This window comes from Macaca mulatta, chromosome 19 (assembly GCF_049350105.2).
Source record: "Macaca mulatta isolate MMU2019108-1 chromosome 19, T2T-MMU8v2.0, whole genome shotgun sequence".
Lineage (NCBI taxonomy): Eukaryota > Metazoa > Chordata > Mammalia > Primates > Cercopithecidae > Macaca > Macaca mulatta.
This window is the reverse complement of record NC_133424.1, coordinates 53,850,831-53,868,728: the sequence shown is the minus strand read 5'-3', so window position 1 is coordinate 53,868,728 and position 17,898 is coordinate 53,850,831. Positions and strand designations below refer to the sequence as shown.

At 43.7% G+C, this 17,898-nt stretch overlaps 1 pseudogene; it reads left to right on the top strand.

The window, feature by feature from the left end:
* The first annotated feature begins 352 nt into the window (after positions 1–352).
* LOC144337523 (pregnancy-specific beta-1-glycoprotein 3-like) lies at positions 353–16,881 on the top strand (annotated as a pseudogene).
* Positions 16,882–17,898: the final 1,017 nt, after the last annotated feature.

Sequence of the window (17,898 nt, the reverse complement as noted above, 5' to 3'; positions counted from 1 at the left end):
GTGTCTGTGTGTGTCTCTTTTGTGTGTATGTTTGTGTTTCTGCACATAGTGTGTGTTGAGGATTGGTGACAGAATCACTGCTGAAAAAGGCAGAGGCCTCCACAATTCCCAGGGACCTGACACACAGACAAAAGGAAAAAGAGAAGGAGGGACAAGGAGGCTGGACAGAGACGGGAGGGGACAGAGGGGTGTCCTGGGCACAGACCCCACCCATGAGCCTGAGAAGTGCTCCTGCCCCGGGAAGAGGTTCAGCACAGAAAGAGGAAGGACAGCACAACTGACAGCCGTGCTCAGAAAGTTTCTGGATCCCAGGATCATCTCCACAGAGGAGAACATGCAGGCAGCACAGGCCATGGGGCCCCTCTCAGCCCCTCCCTACACACTACACATCACCTGGAAGGAGCTTCTACTCACAGGTGAGGAGAGAACTTCCTGGGAGAGGACAGGAGGAGGAAGCAGAATGATTGGATGGGATTTCCTGGACAGGATGCGGTTCTAAAAAATAAAAGAAGTCAGCACTTTGGGAGGCTGAGGTGGGTGGATCATGAGGTCAGGAGATCAAGACCAGTCTGGTCAACATAGTGAAGTCTCCTCTCTACTAAAACTACAAAAACTTAACCAGGTGTGGTGGTGTGCTCCTGTAATCCTAGCTACTCGGGAGGCTGAGGCAGGAGAATTGCATGAACCTGGGAGGCAGAGGTTGCAGTGAGCCGAAATGGCGCCACTGCATGCCAGCCTGGGCGAAAGTACGAGACTCAGTCTCAAAAAGGAAAAAAAAAAAAAAATACAGGAAAGAAGGCTCTGTTGGAGCCTGGATAGGGGAATATATACCAGAGAGGGACACGGGTCAAAAGAGGAAAATCACATTGCACTGGAATTGGTAAGAGGTAGGAAAATCTCAAGTGTTCTTTTTTGCTGGTTAATCATCACTGGACACCACATTTTGAAAAATGATAATAATAACTATTGTCAGATGACACTTTAAATGAAAATATAAACAGGGCATGAAACACTGTCCTCAGCAAAAAAACATCAACAATTGGAGAAAGACAAATAAAAAAACCCTGGGCAGGGAGGACCCGGGGAACTCTCACATGTACAGGAATCTACAGCCTCTCCAAGGCACTGGTGTGCAACCAAGATCAAAAGTCCCTGTCCTTATGGAACTCATGCTGTCATGGGGAGGAAGACAGACATGCAAAGAGATCTAGAATGTGAGGTCAGGTGTTGACAAGAGCTCTGAAGGGAGCAGAGCAGGGAAAGGCCAGAAAGGGAAGACCCAGGGTATCCAAAGGAAGTGTCAGGAAAGAAGTCTAAGGATGCCCTGATGCGAGCAGGACCTGAAGGCAGTGTGGAGAGAGCTGTGCAGACCCCTGGGGAAGAGGATTCCAAACAGAAAAATGCCAAGGTCGGAAGTGTTGAAGGAATGGGGGTCGTGCTGCTGACCTTGACCCAGTAGGACAGTAGGACACACACACACACTCACAAACACACACACACAAAAGGTGAATGTGTGTGTTTGTGAGTGTGTGTGTGTGTTTTCAAGGCTGATGACTGAAGAGATCCTCTCAGGACGCAGGGCCCCATCTTTTCACCCCAATACATAGGTCTCAATATTGACTGATGCTCTCTCCACCTCCTAGCATCACTTTTAATCTTCTGGAACCCGCACACCACTGCTCAAGTCACAATTGAAGCCCAGCCAGCCAAAGTTTCTGAGGGGAAGGATGTTCTTCTACTTGTCCACAATTTGCCCCAGAATCTTGCTGCCTGCATCTGGTACAAAGGGCAAATAATGGACCTCCAACATTACATTACAGCATATGTAATAGATGCTGAAACAATTATATTTGGGCCTGCATACAGTGGACGAGAAACAGTATATTCCAATGCATCCCTGCTGATCCAGAATGTCACCCAGAAGGACACAGGATCCTACACCATACAAATCATACAGCGAGGTGATAAGACTAAAGGAGTAACTGGACATTTCACCTTATACCGTGAGTGATTCCACATGATCCCTGGGTGTTGGGGGGTGGGGGTCACTTCTACTTTGCACACACAGGATGGTCAGGCCTGGACTGTGCCTGTGTCCCTCTCTGCATTATGTCCCATGTTTGGGTTTTGGCATTTAGTGCAGGACACACACAGAGGAGACAAATTACAACAGATCAGAATTCCTTTCCTGCCTCCAGACCCTGCAGACACTTGCTGCACAGGAAGGACAGTCTGATGGGGTGGGGGGAGGAGATCAGCTCAGCAGGAGGAGATCAGCCTCAGCCAAGCACCTCATGCCCTCTTCATAAATTTGACAATGAGAAAGACCCTGGAGAAGTGAGTAGGGCTTTGCCAAAGAGGACCCCTGAGATACTCTCAGAGAAGCTCAGCCCAAGAAGCCTCAACCTCAGACCCCTGTCCCTAAATCCTTACTCCAGATAAAGCTGAGGAGCCTGTGCCAGGGCTCGGTTGTGGCAGGGCTTACTGGGACCAAGGATTTACCAGCTGTCTGAGGACTGTGTCTCCTGGAGCTGCTCACCAGCCAGGGCTCAGCCCTCAGAGCCTCATCTGGGCAAGGACAGAGTTTTCTTCACCCGACACTCAGAGTGGAGAGGACAGAAAAACAAGCTTTGTAGACCATTAGCCAACTGCCTTGTGAGGCTTAGGACACTCCATAGAAACTCTAATATCCCCAGAAGTGGAAACAGAAGAGAGAAAATGTACCTGGCAGCAGTTTGTCCACAGGGATCTGACCTAAAGGTGCTCTCTCATGGAAGTGAATGATAATAAATGCTGTTTGTGTGAACACCTCCACTGTGCCAAGCATTAGGTTGCGTGACTGTGAAGAATTTTCAGTTTATTCACAGATAGTATGAAAAGCCACAGTCCATTTGCCATTTAGCTTATTTGACTGAGTGAAAACTGAGGCACAGGAAGGCACAGTCACTGAACCAGAGTCACACAAACACAAAAGGCAGATCAGGGTCACATGAGGTCTGTCTGCAGCCACAGGCCCATCCTCTCCTCCACCAGAAGTGACGAATCATTGGGTTCCAAGGACCCCATAGTCATTTATTGGTTCAAATCCTCTCTTCTTAGGCATCCAAACATCAGAGGAGTGAGAGCAAAGGGTCAGCTGATTAGTCTGTTCTCCAGAACTAAATCACCTGCCTCAACTGTCAGAGTCAGTGCAAAAAATGTCCAGGCCTCCCCCGCATATCTTAACCCCTATCACTGAACCTGAAATCCTGTGTTTCTCAAAGTGCCCATGTCACTGGTATGACAGGATAAAAGAGAGGACCTTGTTTTCATTCCCCACTCACACCCCGCACCAGCACAGGCCCAGTGAGAGACACACACTCAGGAGCTCTCACATAACAAATGAAGGAATTGAATGAAGAAAGGAATGACCCATAACCTCTTTAGAGACTGGATCTTGGATGCAGAAACCTAGGAAGTTCTAGTCACACCTGTCCCTTCTCCTTCAGAGGCTGACACCCATGTTTCATCCCCCCCACTACCTCTTGCCCCTAAAGCCACCCCACCTCGTGTGTAACTCTGAATCTCCTTGGCGTCTGGAGGGTTTTTGAGGGCTCCCTGATCTTGGACGGTGGAACTGGGGGCACCTGGTCCCTGGGGTTTCTGAAGTCACTGTGGCCCCTGCTGTTCACTGCCACACTGTCTCTGCCTCTCTCTGCTTCTCTGTGTCCCTCATCTTGCCCCATTTCATTCTACCTGGCAAGCCCTGTCCTGCACAGCTTCTTCCTCCACCCCTAGGCCTTCCCCAGACAATCCCTCTAACTAGGCTGACGGTTCTGTTCCCTTCCTGCTAACACTGTTGCCTGGCCCACCTCCCAGGAAATGGGAAAGGCATAGAAATCACCTGGAGTTGTCACTCCTGCCAGGCTTCATCTCGAGCCAATGACCTGAGGTCACTAAGAGAATAAGCTTCCACTGTATCCCCACCCAGGGCTCTGTCCCTTTGTGAGGCTGTTCTGTGGACAAGACCATGGGACAGGGATAAGCAGCTCCTCCATCCACTCTTATAATTCCCAGACAAGTTCTTCTGGCCTCCTGCACAAACCAAACCAATTTATCCTGATGATGATTTGCAGTAAAGAAAGATTTTAATGACTCCAAGTCTGCCAAACAGGAGGACAGAGGTTTATTACTACTCAAATCATCCTCCTTAGTGGATCAGGGGTTAGAGATTTTCAAGGATAGTTTCAGGGGCACAGAACTGAAAAATGGCTACTGCTGATTGTTTGGGGATGGAATCATGAGGGCAGAGGGAAATGATTTGCTTGTGCTTGAATCTGCCTCTAGGCGGGGACCAGGTGACTGACTGAGCCATTAGTCATGGGTATGGATGAGGTCAGCCGGTTGCCAGAATGCAAGGAATGAGAAACATCTCAAAAGACCAATCTCAGGTTCTACAATAGTGATGTTACCTATAGAAGCAATCAGTTACAAATTTTGTAAAATCTGGTCAAATGACATTTGAGCAGTAAGGGATTATAGAAACTGTGCCTACATTTTAGCAGAACTCAGTTCCCTCCTATAATCTTACTCTCATGGTCTTTCACCAGTTTTACAAAGGCAATCCCTGGGCAAAGTAAGGGTATTCGTTTTATGGAGGAACTATTATCATTCTTGCTTCAAAGTTAAGCCACAAATTAAATTCCTCCCATGGTTAGCCTGGCCTATGTCCAGGAATGAGTGAGGACAGCCAGCCTGAGACTAGATGCCAGATGGAGTCAGCCATGCTAGTTTGCTGTCACTGTTGTAATCTTTGCACTGAATCACCAGGGTGTCAGAGGCTGGACAGGTCTGCAGTCTCCAAAGCCCATGGGCTGATTTCACCCATTTCACTCGTGACTCCAACCTCAGCCTACTGTGGAGCTCACATTCTCCAGTCACTTCCTAGAGATTTCTGGTTTCCTGTCAGGCATATAACGATCTTGAAATTTGTCACTTGGTTCTAGCAGTAAGTAAAAACCTGAACAAACTGAAAAGTCAACAACTTGTTAAAATCTCTCAGAGATGGCCAGGCACAGTGGCTCACACCTGTAATCCCAGCAGTTTGGGAGGCTGAGGTGGGTGGATAATGAGGTGAGGAGATAGAGACCATCCTGGCTAACACGATGAAACCCCATATCTACTAAAAATACAACAAATTAGCCGGGCGTGGAGGTGGGCAACCGTAGTCCCAGCTACTCGGGAGGCTGAGGCAGGAGAATGGCATGAAACTGGGAGGCAGAGCTTGCTTGAGCCAAGATCGTGCCACTGCACTCCAGCCTGGGCAACAGAGCGAGACTCTGTCTCAGGAAAAAAAAAAAAGTGCTGTTAGAGAAATGAAAAATGTTTTTGATGCTTACTGGTAGACTGCACACCGCTGAGGAAAGAATCCCTGGCTTGAGGATGTGTGAATAGAAACTTCCAAAACTGAAACAGGAAAGTTCAAAAAGAGTAGGGGGAGAAATGTGGAACAACACATTCAACTTCATATTGAATACTTTGTATTGACAATAGCAATTTCTAAATGTTGTAGTTGTGGGACAACGCCAAGGATGTAATATACATGTAATGGAAATACTGGTGGATGCCGGGAGTTGTTGGAAGTGGTCAGGTGGGTGTTATCTGATGGTTTCACTGCCTGTGCCACACACAATTGTTTCCTCATGATGATGCCATTTTCATAAGGTGGGGTTCTTCGTGTGGGGGACACATGAGCCATTGGCATCTCACTTAGACTCTTCCTAATTCACACAAACTGAAACTCTAGTTGTATTTCCTGAGGTTAAGAGAAAATGAAGAAAGCATTTCACATACCTGCTTTGGGCTCCTCCCCATTTTTCCTAACTCTACACAGAAAATAGAAACAAGGAGTTCTTTCTATATTTACTAACATAACACACATCCCTTCTTTTAATTCGGCATCATTCCTCCCTTTATGTAATAGACACACTGGCCAGTTCTGTCCTTTTAACGGGACTCTCTCTACTTAAGGACTTGCTAATTTCAAATCACCTTTGGCATCTTTCTTTGAGCCTGATGTGATCCTGCTGGAATTCACCCCACACCTAAACCTGAACTGGGTATCAAGAGAAATACTGCTACCGGAAATTGATCTTAGATGTTTGGACTATCAGTAAAAAATTTCCACTTATGACAACATTTTAATGTTTCCCCCAAATATTTTTTTGTTTTGTTACTAGAATCAGAACATGAGGTCTAAACTCCTGACAACTTTTTATGGGAAAATTGCTGTATTACAAACTGAATATCCCAAATCCAGAATCCAATATCTGAAATGCTCCAAAATCCAACACTTCTGACCACTGATGTGGTGCTAAAAAGAAGTGCTCACAGGAGCATTTTGGATTTTAAATTTTTCAGATTTGGGATGCTAAACCAGTACATCTACTGCAAATATTCCAAAATAAAAAAAGTTAGAACTCCAAAACACTTCGCTTTAAGCTTTTTGCATAAGGAACACTTTATCTGTATGAACTATAGGCATGAAGCTCTACAGAAGGTCTCTAGAATCTCCTCATCCTGCATAACTGAAACCGCACACACATGGAACAATGCCCTATTCCCACGATCCCAGCTACTGGAAACTACAATTCTACTCTCTGATTCACTCTGGAATCCACTGAGATGAGGTACATAGAGTAGACAAACTCATAGAATCAGAGAGTAGAATGTCTAATGAGAGAAAGTATCTGCAACACTTCTTCCCAAATATTGGTCTAATAGCCACCAAATACATAGGGTCCATGAGGGCCAGACTTCCATCATCAGTTCATGTTTGCCCTTTCCACCAGTTAGTTCTGCACTTGCAAATATCCACATGTATTTCTAGAAACATCCACATGGTCCTCACCTGCCCTCTACAGGGGGAAGGGAACATCATGGACACGGAGCAGGGAATATGGTCTTGGTCCAAAGCTATCAGCTCTTGCCTGTTGCCTTCACTCTTCATTCCTTGGACTCTGCTCTATCTTTAGAGGTCACTGGCTCAAGTCAGTCACTATGAGACAGCTGGGAAAACTGCAACACCTTTTGGCTCCACTGCCTGATCACTGAACAGACCTCCAGGTTTGACTCTGGTCTCCCCTGTGCTATTTCTGCTGAAGTGCTGAGTCCCAAGCCAGGCTTCCCAGTACCCAAAGTTAAGCACAATGGGAAGTTCCATCATCCATCTCTAGGATGTCCTTGGAAAGGGAAGCTGCAGAGAAAACATACCTTGGGGGACAAAGTAAGACTGAAACTAAGAAGATTCCAGTACTGCATGCTCCAGGTGAGGACCACAGGGTGGGCCAGGCAGGCAGTTGGAGAGGGAGGGACTCAAGAGGCACCAGGAGCTGTGACTGCTGGTCCTGTGTCTTTCCATGACCTAATACTGCTGCTCAATTCACACCTGAGAAAGTCTGTGCTTCTCCCACATAAAGCAGGCAGCCTCACAATCTCTGAGCCCTCAGATTGCCATGCATCTCTCTTGTAACACATACACCTACCATGGGCTTTTAAGGACTTGTGTGGGCTGAGAGGTGGGAAATGCCAACCCTGATTGAAAAATGTCTTAGGAGGAATCAAATGTGCCACACAAGGCAATCTTCTCTCTGTTATCTCCACAGTGGAGACTCCCAAGCCATCCATCTCCAGCAGTAATTTACACCCCAGGGAGGCCGTGGAGACTGTGATCTTATCCTGTGATCCTGACACTCAGGACGTAAGCTACCGGTGGTGGATAAATGGTCAGAGCCTCCCTATCAGTCGCAAGTTGAAGCTGTCCAAAACCAACAGGACCCTCGTTATATTTGGTGTCACAAAGGATACTGCAGGACCCTATGAATGTGAAATGAAGAACCCAGTGAGTTCCAGCTGCAGTGACCCAGTCACCCTGAATCTCCTCCGTGAGTATCTTCTAATTCTCTGTGAGGCAGGCTGCCATCCCAAATACACATGGCCAGAGGCCAGGCCTCTCAGTCCTTCTCAGGTGCAAGTACAGAGACCTTTACCTCTGGACATCAAAGCTGGCCATGATTTTCTGCCCCAGGCAAAACAGAGTAGGCTTAGGCTTGAACAAAAATTGGAGAGAAAAGGCTACTCCTGTCATGGGAGACTCAGGCTCCACAGATTATGATGGGAGAAACAGGTAAATGTCTCAGGGTCCAGATCAGTGAACACAGCAGGGATTTGGCTAGAACTTCAGTGTTGTGACTTAGCTCACAGGGTCACTCTGGTCCTTCCACAGACCAGGATTTTCCCTTCCCTCTGACATCATCACCTGTGACTTTATTCTCTTTGTTCCAGATGGTCTGGATGCACCCACCATTTCTTCTTCATACACCTATTACCATACAGGGGAGTCCCCAAGCTCTCCTGCCTCACAGACTCTCACCTACTGGCAGAGCATTGTTGACTGATTGATGGGAAGTTCCAGCAATCAGCACAAGTGTTCTTTATCTCCCAAGTCACTAAAACATATACAGGGGTCTATGTCTGTTTCATCCATAACTCAGTCACTGGTAGAAGAAATCTCATAATCAAGAGGATCATAGTCCCTGGTAGGTGGATCCCTGGAGCATTGGCAATATGTTTTCCAGTGAAGTCTATCTGGCTATCAGGAAAGAGCCACCTGCCCTCTGCAAAGAGAGAGGGAAAATCAAAAACACAGGACAGGGAATATGTTTCTGATCCAAACCACCAGCTTTCGCCTGTCCCCTTCACTCTTTCTAGATCATTCTTTAGACTATACACTAACAATGAACAATCTGAAAGGAAATTAAGAAAACAATTTCAACTCACATTAACAGCAAAAGGAATAAAATATTTTGGAATAAGTTTAACCATAAGGTTGTGGGGTTATATCCTGAAAACTACAAAACATTACTGAAAGAAATTAAAGATGACATCAATATGTGGAAAAGCATTTCATTTTCACGGATTGGAAGAATCAATATTGTTAGGAAGACAATACTACCCAAAGTGAGCTGCAGATTCAACGCAACCCCTACCAGAATCCCAGTAACATTTTTTGCAGAATTACAAAAATCTGTCCTAAATCTGACCTGACAGGCTCTTATTGATGACTGCCACAACAGAGACACTGAAAAAAAGATGCAACCATGAAAAGGTGGAAAGATTTGATGACGTAGAAAATAGCAATCATTATTTCTCACATCCCAAAGCCTTCAAAAATATACTAGTGCAGCATGGCCAGTATGGAACTGACCAAAAACTAATCACCAAGCTAGAAACGTGGTGAGAGAAAAAAAAGGGGGGTGGAAGAATGTATTTGGATAATCACCTACCACTTTGGTGTACTAATCTGATGCTGAAAAGGAATGCTACCTGGAGCATTTTAGATTTTGAATCTTTCAGATTTGGGATGCTAAACCAGTAAGTATATGACAAATATTTAAGAATCAAAAAAAAAAATCAGAAACCCAAAACACATTTTTTCCTAAGTCTTATGCATAAGAAACACTCAATCTGTGTGAACTATAGGCATCGAGCTGTACAGCAGATCTCTAGAACCTCCCCATCTTGCATAACTGAAACTGCACACACATGAACAACTTCTGATTCTCCCCAATCCCAGCTCCTGGAAACCAGCAGTCTCTTCTCAGATTCACTCTGGAATCCACTAACATGAGGTCCCTCGAGTAGTCAAACCCATGGAATCGGAGAGTAGAGTGTCCAGTGAAAGAAAATATTTGCAAAATTTCCCCCCACATTTGTCTCATATCCATCAAACACACATGGTCCAATGAGGACCAGATTTCCAGCAGTTCATTCCCACCCTTTCCACCACTCAGTTCTGCATTTGCAAATGTCCATATGTATTTCTGGAAAGATCCACATAGTCCTCACCTGCCCTTTGCAGAAGGAGAGGAAACTTAAAGAACTCAGAACAGGGAACATGGTTCTGCTCCAAAGCCACCAGCTCTTCCCTGTCCCCTTCACTCTTTCTAGATCATTCCTTGCACTCTGCTCTATCTTTGGAGGTCACTGGAACAAGTAAGTCATCATGAAACACTTGCAGAAAACTGCTCCACCTTGTGCCTCCACTGCCTGATGACTGAACTGACCTCCAGGCTTGACTCTGGTCTCCCCTATTTTATTTCTGCTGAAACATCCAGTCCCAGGCCATGCTGCTCAGTATCTTCAGGGTTTCAGGACAATGGGAAGTCCCATTATTACTCATCTCTAAAATGTCTTTGGAAATGGAAGCTGCAGAGAAATCACATCTAGGGGTCAAAGTAGGATGGAATTTGGAAGGGGCCTAGCAGTTGCACATTCCAGGTAAGGAACCCAAGGTGAGCCAGCCAGACAGCTGATTAAAGAGGGACTGGGAGGGGTACCAGGTGCTCTCACTCCCACTGACGTGTCTGTCCATGACCCAGCACTGCTGCTCAATTCACACTTGAGAAAGTCTGTGCTTCCATAAGACAGAGCAGGCGGCCTCACAGTCTTTGAGCCCTTAGGTCATCATGCATCTATCTTGTGACACACGCACCAGCTATTGGTTTTCAAGGACTCGGGTGGGCTGAGAGGTGGGAGATGCCAACTCTGATTGAAGGATGCCTGTGGAAGAATCAAAGCTGCCACACGGGACAAACTTCTCTCTGTTATCCACACAGCGGAGCTGCCCAAGCCTTACATCACCAGCAACAACTTCAACCCCATGGAGAATGAGAATGTTGTAGCCTTAACCTGTGAACCTAAGACTCAGAACTACACCTACGTGTGGTGAGTAAATTGTCCGAGCCTCCCGGTCAGTCCCAGGCTAAAGCAACCCGGTAAAAACAGGTTCCTCATTCTACCCAATGTCTCAAGAAATGACACAGGACCCTATGAATGTGAAATACGGGACCGAGTTGGTAGCATGCACAGTGACCCCATCACCCTGGATGTCCTCTGTATCTTTGGTTCCTCTGTGGGCCAAGTCACCAGCTTAAATTCAAACAAACAGAGGCCAGGCATCTCAGTCTCTCTCAGGTCAAAGTACAGACACTTTCATTTCTGGACACCCGAGCTGGCCATGACTCCCTGCCCTGGGAAAACCTGGGCAGGCACAGCCTTAACCAAGGATATAAGGGGAGGGGATGCCCTTGTCATGGGAGACTTGGGATCTACAGTCTCTGATGGCAGAAACAGGTAAATACCTCAGGCCTCAGCTCAGTGAACACAGAAGGGGTTTGGCTGGGACCTGAGGGTGTGTCTTGGTTCAGAGGGACACTGTGTCCCTTTAAGAGACCAGGAGTATACCCTTCCCTCGGATGACATCACCTGTGACTTTATTGTCTTTACTCCAGATGGTCCAGACTTCCCCAGGATTTTCCCTTCATTCACCTATTACCATTCAGGAGAAAACCTCTACTTGTACTGCTACGCGGACTCTAACCCACCGGCAGAGTATACTTGGACGATTAATGGGAAGTTTCTGCAATCAGGACAAATACTCTCTATCCCCCAAATTACTACAACGCATAGCAGGCGCTATGGTTGCTGTGTTCGTAACTCAGTCACTGGCAGGGAACGTTCCACATTCAAGACGATCAAAGTCTCTGGTAAGTGGATCCTGCATCATTGGCAATAGGGTTTTAGGTGGAGTCTATCTGGCCTTCAGAGAAGAGTCAGGAAAACATTTTTATTCCCAGTCTGTGCCCCACGGGCAGAAGCAAATCCTAATTTCTCCTCCTGAACCCTCCCAATTTGTCTCTACAGACTCTCTTCTGCTTGTTCTTCTGTTTTTCATGGCTGACCTTGTGTCCAGCCTGAGAACGGTAGGGAGGGGGCTTTGTCAGCCCTGAGCCCTATGTGGTGGAAGAGGCTTCACAGAGGACAAGGAGAGTCCTCAAGATCAAGTTGCTTCTTGCTGTCAGCAACACATCCCTTTCTGCTACGTCTTTGTTTTCTTTTACCTACTCCATGAGCTACAACGAACATCTGAGGCTATGAAACAAGCTCACATTTTTCCCCTAAATGAGAGGAGGAAGCCCCTTGGATGAGAGAGGGGCAGCTCCAACCACTCCCTGATCTGCTCCAGGGTTCTCCGGTGACTGGCCCTGCCTGACTCCACCTGGTGTGGGACCAGCATGTGTGAAGAAAGAGTCCTGGTGGCCTGTCCTGAATTCGGCTAAATGGAGCTGCCAGTTGAAGTGAAGCCTAGGCTGCAGGGAAATAAGAAGAGAGGGAGCCTCGGGGCAGACCCTTGAGCTGTGTCCTGGTTCTGAAGTCACCGGCTGTATGAGGCTGTGGGCACAGCACGTGGGACACAGCACAGAGGACAGTGAGTGATGCGCACTTGGAGAAATAGTGAGAATCACCTCTCAGGCTCTGCATGGCAGGAAAGGGGCAATGCCAAAAAGTGTGTATTTATAGAGAGGGTAAGACTGCCAGACACTTTATATATGTCTAATATATCATTAACTATTTCTAATTGTGTAATTTAGTGCTGTATAATAATCACACTATCTATTTCCAGATCTTTTTCCTTTTACCATATTAAACTTCTTTACCCGATAAACAGTAACTCTCACTCCTTCTCCCCCTAACCCCTAGCACCCATCATTCTACTTTCTGTCTCTATGTAACTGGCTATTCTATCTTTCATATATAGAATTATATAATAATTATCCTTTTGTGTCTGGCTTATTTCAGTTAGCATAATGTCTTCAAGGTTCATCCATTTTGCCTGATGTATTGGAATTTTATTCCTTGTTAAGGTTGAATAACATTTTGATGTATAGATATACCTCATTTGCCTACCCACTTATCTTTCAATGGACTTCTCCATTGTTTCCTTTTTTGGCTATTGTGAGTAATGCTTCTCTGAACATCAATGTGCAAATCTTTCTTCAAATTTCTTTCAATTCTATAGGGAGTATGTCCAGAAGTGGAATTGCTGGATCAAATGGTAATTTATTGTTTAATTTTTTGAGAAACAGCCATACCACCTTTTACAGTGGCTATAACAGTTCCCATTCCCATCAGCAATGCACTAGAGCTCCAATTTTTCCATCTATTTGAAAACATTTGATGTTTTGTGTTGCTGTCATTGTTGTTGCTTATCAAAGCCATCCTAAAGTGTGTGAGGTGGTGTCACATTGTGGTTTTGATTTGCATATCTCTAAGTATTCATGACATTGAGGAACTTTGCATGGGCTTATTGGATATTTGTATATCTTCCTTGGAGAAAACCCTATTTTGATCCTTTGTTCATTTTTTAATTGGGTTTTTGGATGTTTGCTGTTGTTGACTTGTAGTTTTTCATGTATTCTGAAAATTAATTTCTTATCACACTTTTAATTTGCAAATGTTTTTCTCATTTCATGGGTTGCCTTTTTACTCTCTTGATAATGTTCTTTGATATATGAAAGGTTTTGATTTTTATGAAGTCCAATTTATAAATTTTATTTGTTGCCTGTGCTTTCGATGTTACAACCAAAAAATCATTGTGAAATCCAATATCATGAAGCTTTTCTCCTATGTTTTCTTCTAAGAGTTGTGTAGTTCTGCTCTTACATTTAGATCTTTGATTTATTGTGGGTTAATTTTTGTATATGATGTTAGGTAAAGGTTCCACTCATTCTTGACCTTAGATATCCACCTTTCCCAATATCATTTGCTGAGAACACTGTCCTTTCAACATTGAATGATCTTGCCACACTCGATGAAAATCATTTGGCCATATATGCAAATATTTCTATCTGGGCTCTCTGTTCTGTTTCATTAATTTCTATGTCCTCCTTTATGCCAGTACCACACTGTATTGATTACTGGGACTTTGTAGTAAATGCTGAAATCAGGAAGTGTGAGTTCTCCAGCTTCATTCTTCCTCTTCAAAGTTGTTTGTCTATTTAGAGTCATGAGATTCAATATAAATTTTAGGACCCATTTTTCTTTTTCTGCAAAAATGTCACTGAGTTTCTGATAGGAATTGTATTGAATCTGCAGCTCACTTTGCGTAGCATTGTCCTCCTTACAATATTGAACCTTCTAATTCATGAAACAAAGTGTCTTTCAATTTATTGATGTCATCTTTAAGCAATATTTTATGGATTTCAGGTATAATCATGTCACCTCTTTGGATAAACTTATTCCTAACTCTTTTATTCTTTTTGATATTAATACAAATTAAATTTTTTAAAATTTCCCTTTAGATTGTTCATGGGTAATGTATTGAAATACAATTGATGTTTGTTGATTTTGTATTGTGCAACATTACCGAATTCATTTATTAATTCTAATAGGGTTGTTCCATCTTTAAGATTTTCTACATATGAATTCAAGTTATCTGTGAACAGAAATAATTTTACTCCTTTCTTTCAATTTGAGTATCTTTTTTTAAATTCTTGCCTAATTTTTCTGACTAGACCTTTCAATACTACATTGAATAGAAGTGTCAAAAGCAGCATTCTTGTCTTGTTCCTGCTCATACAGGGAAAGCTTTCAGTCTTTGTCTGTTGAGTATGATGTAAGCATTGGGTTTTTCACATATTGACTTTATGTTGAGGTCATTTCCTTGCATTCTTAGTTAGAATGTTTTCATTATGAAAAAATATGGAATTTCATCAAATGCTTTTATTGATTAATTCTTATTACCGATTATAGTTCGCATCATGTTTTTGTGTTTTTCTAGGAATTTGTCTATTTCATCTAGGTTATCAAATTTTTTGACATACAATTATTTACAGTACTTTCATAACCATTATTTTATAATAATTGCTAGTAATCACTTCATTTTATTTTTTCTTTTCACTTGTTTTTTATCTTTTTATTTTTTTCTTTGGAGAGAGAGAGACAGGCTCTCACTCTGTAGGCCAGCCCAGGCTGAAATACAGTGGTGTGATTAGGGATCACTGCAGCCTCAACCTCCTGGGCTTAAGCAATTCTCCTTCTTCAGTCTCCCAAGATACTCGGGTTACACATGCATGCCACCATGCCCAGCTAATGGGCTTTTAACTTTTTTTTGTAGAGAGAGGGTCTCCCCGGGTTACCTATGCTGGTCCAAACACTTGGCCTCAAGAAATCCTCCCATTGTGACCTCCCAAAGTGCTAGGATTAAAATATGACCCACCATGCTCAGACTCCATTTTCATATCTGATTTTAGTAATTTTAATCTTCTCTCTTTTTTTCTTAGTCAGTCTAGTTAATGGTCATCAATTTTGTTGATTTCATTTTGAAGAATCAACTTTCATTTCATTAATTACTCTATTCTTTTTCTACTCTCCATTTTATTTTATCTACTCTAATCCTTATTGTTACCTTCATTCACTGTGCTTGGGTTTAGTTTGTTCTTCTATCATATCACGAAGTATTAAAGCAGGTTGCTGATCTGAGATCTTTCTTCCTTTTTTAAAGTAACAGTTTACAGTTATAAATTTCTTGCACAAGACTCTTAACTTCTCTGAACCTCTGGTTCCTCGCCTGAAAATTGCAATGAGAGAGTTTGCTTCATACCATTCTTTTAAAGGTTTAATGTAGTCAATGAAACAAGATGCCACACACAGAGTAACCAATGTCACCTGCTATATTAATACCATCGTCATTAGCTTTGAGGTCAAATAGTCCTAGAATCAAATGTCAGATACACCTATTACTAGCCATATGACACCAGGGAAGTTTTTACACTACTCTAAGCCTCTGTCTTTTCATTGGCAAAATGGAAATAATGTCTACCTGACAGGGTTACTGTGTGAATTAAATGAGGTACAGGTAAAGTATTTAGCACAGGTCCTGGCACATAGGACGTGCCCCTCAACAGTACCTATTTCCATATACATATAGAAAAAGAGGTACCACGTAAAACACTAGGACATGGTGACTGACTACTTGTGGGAGAGAAAGGGAAAAAGCTAAGTACAAAGAATCAAGCCTGGTGTGTTAGTTTTTACCAACTGAGATGCATCCAGGATGGGATTAGACATTTAAGATAATTTATCAGGGAAGACACCTCTGAGGGAATGTGGGGCAGGCATGAAGGTAGTATGGGAGAACCCACAGACCACTATGCAAAGCTGACTCCTGTGAAAATGAAAGAAAAAGAATTTTTAGGTATCAATTCAGTTCTAAGAGAGTTTTTGCAAGGCTGATGGGGAGTCTTCCAATCAGCCACCCATGAAAGTTAAAGAGAGCCTCAGAGAAATAGGCTTGCTTTCACGCCCTTGCTGGGAACCTGTGGGAAGGAAGCTTTCTGTGCAAGGGAGGTGGTGAACTTGAAATACACTGACCTGGGCCTTCTGTCAATCAGTTCCCTGCCACGGAGACCTGGCAGGGTCTCATTCATGGCTGTCACACAGAGACACTGAGAAAAAGATGCAACCATGAAAAGGTGGAAAGGTGGAAAGTTCTAATGACATAGAAAATAGCAATCAGCCTTTCTCACATCTGAAAGCTTTCTGAAATATCTGAGTGCAGTAGAGAATTGACAGAGGACTGATCACCAACCTAGAAACATGGTGAGAGGGTAAAAAACTGCAAGAATATAACCATCTCCCATCAATTTTCCAACAGAAATAATGCATTCCTTGAAGAAACAATTATAGAGTACCTCACGTTACATGCTTGTTCCTGAGGCGCTTCCCTGTAAAATAACATCATCTCCATTCCTTTTCATTTCTTTCCATGACAGCTCCTTCAGGAAGAGGACATATTCCTGGCCTTAATCCCATATATCAGCCGTGATGTCATTTCTGTATTTCGGGAAGTCTGGCAGGTATGATGGCCTTTTCTCCTGTCCTGTTTCCTGCAAGGCTGACTGCCATGCTTGGGAGCAGGAAAAGACTTATTGGCCTGTATCTGGGGCTGGATCTCCTCCTTCTTCCACTAAACTCCTGCTTCTCAGCACTAATTCCTGCAGTTCCCTTTCTCCCTGGCCTTTATGCTCCCTCTACCCCAATGTCTTTTAGACATAATTATCTCCAGCCTCTGCTCATTTGTTTCTCAGATTCACATGAGAAACACAATTCCACATTGTGAAACCCTCTTCATTATTTTTAACATCTCTCAATAGTGTAGTTCTATCCATTCCCATAAAGCTCAACCACTTCTCAAAGTGTTGCTTGACTTCTTGTCTCCAGACTTTGAAACCTTCCTTGCATATGACTGCCTCATTACCTTTCTAAAATCTAGTTAATTCACTTAATCAAGAATCCCCAAGGGTTTACTCTAGCCTATTTGGTAAGTTCACAGTTCTCTATTTACTAATCCTTCTCATTTCCTTTACCACTATTTCCTAGTATAATTCCTCCAGCCTAATTAGAACTGTCCTCCGACACATCCCTGTCGCTTCACCCATATATACATAAAATTCTTAGTGCCAATGCTATGCCTAAAAACAGGGTGAACTCCCCTCCACCATCTGCACTACAGACTTAACCACACCCTTCACCACAAGCAATCTCCGACCTGGTGGAGAACAAAGACTTTATGAATAGCCTGTGAACCTGAGAGTCAGGACACAACCTATGTGAAGTTGAGACCTTTTCCTGGTGACCAATTCATGTGTTCAAAAAAGATACAGAAATGAAGTAGGCAAGGTCCCTACCCCAGGTGACATAAAGCCTAAGACAGGAAATGAGACCTGAAAATAATCATAATACCAAAATAGAAAAAAAGTGAAGGCCACAAGAAATCAGAGAAATCTGATGGGAAATATAGCTACACATTGGAATCACTGGAAAACATTTTTAAAAGTGGATGCTCAAGCCCCACCCATGAGTTCCAGTTTAAAGGTCTGGCGAGGGACCCAGGCACTGGTAATTTCTAAGCCTTCCCTGACACTACAAACATGTAACGAGGATGGAGAACTCTTGTTGTAATAGGTAGAACTTAAAACTAAATCAATGATTTTCAGCTAGAAGTACTGGTATTACCTA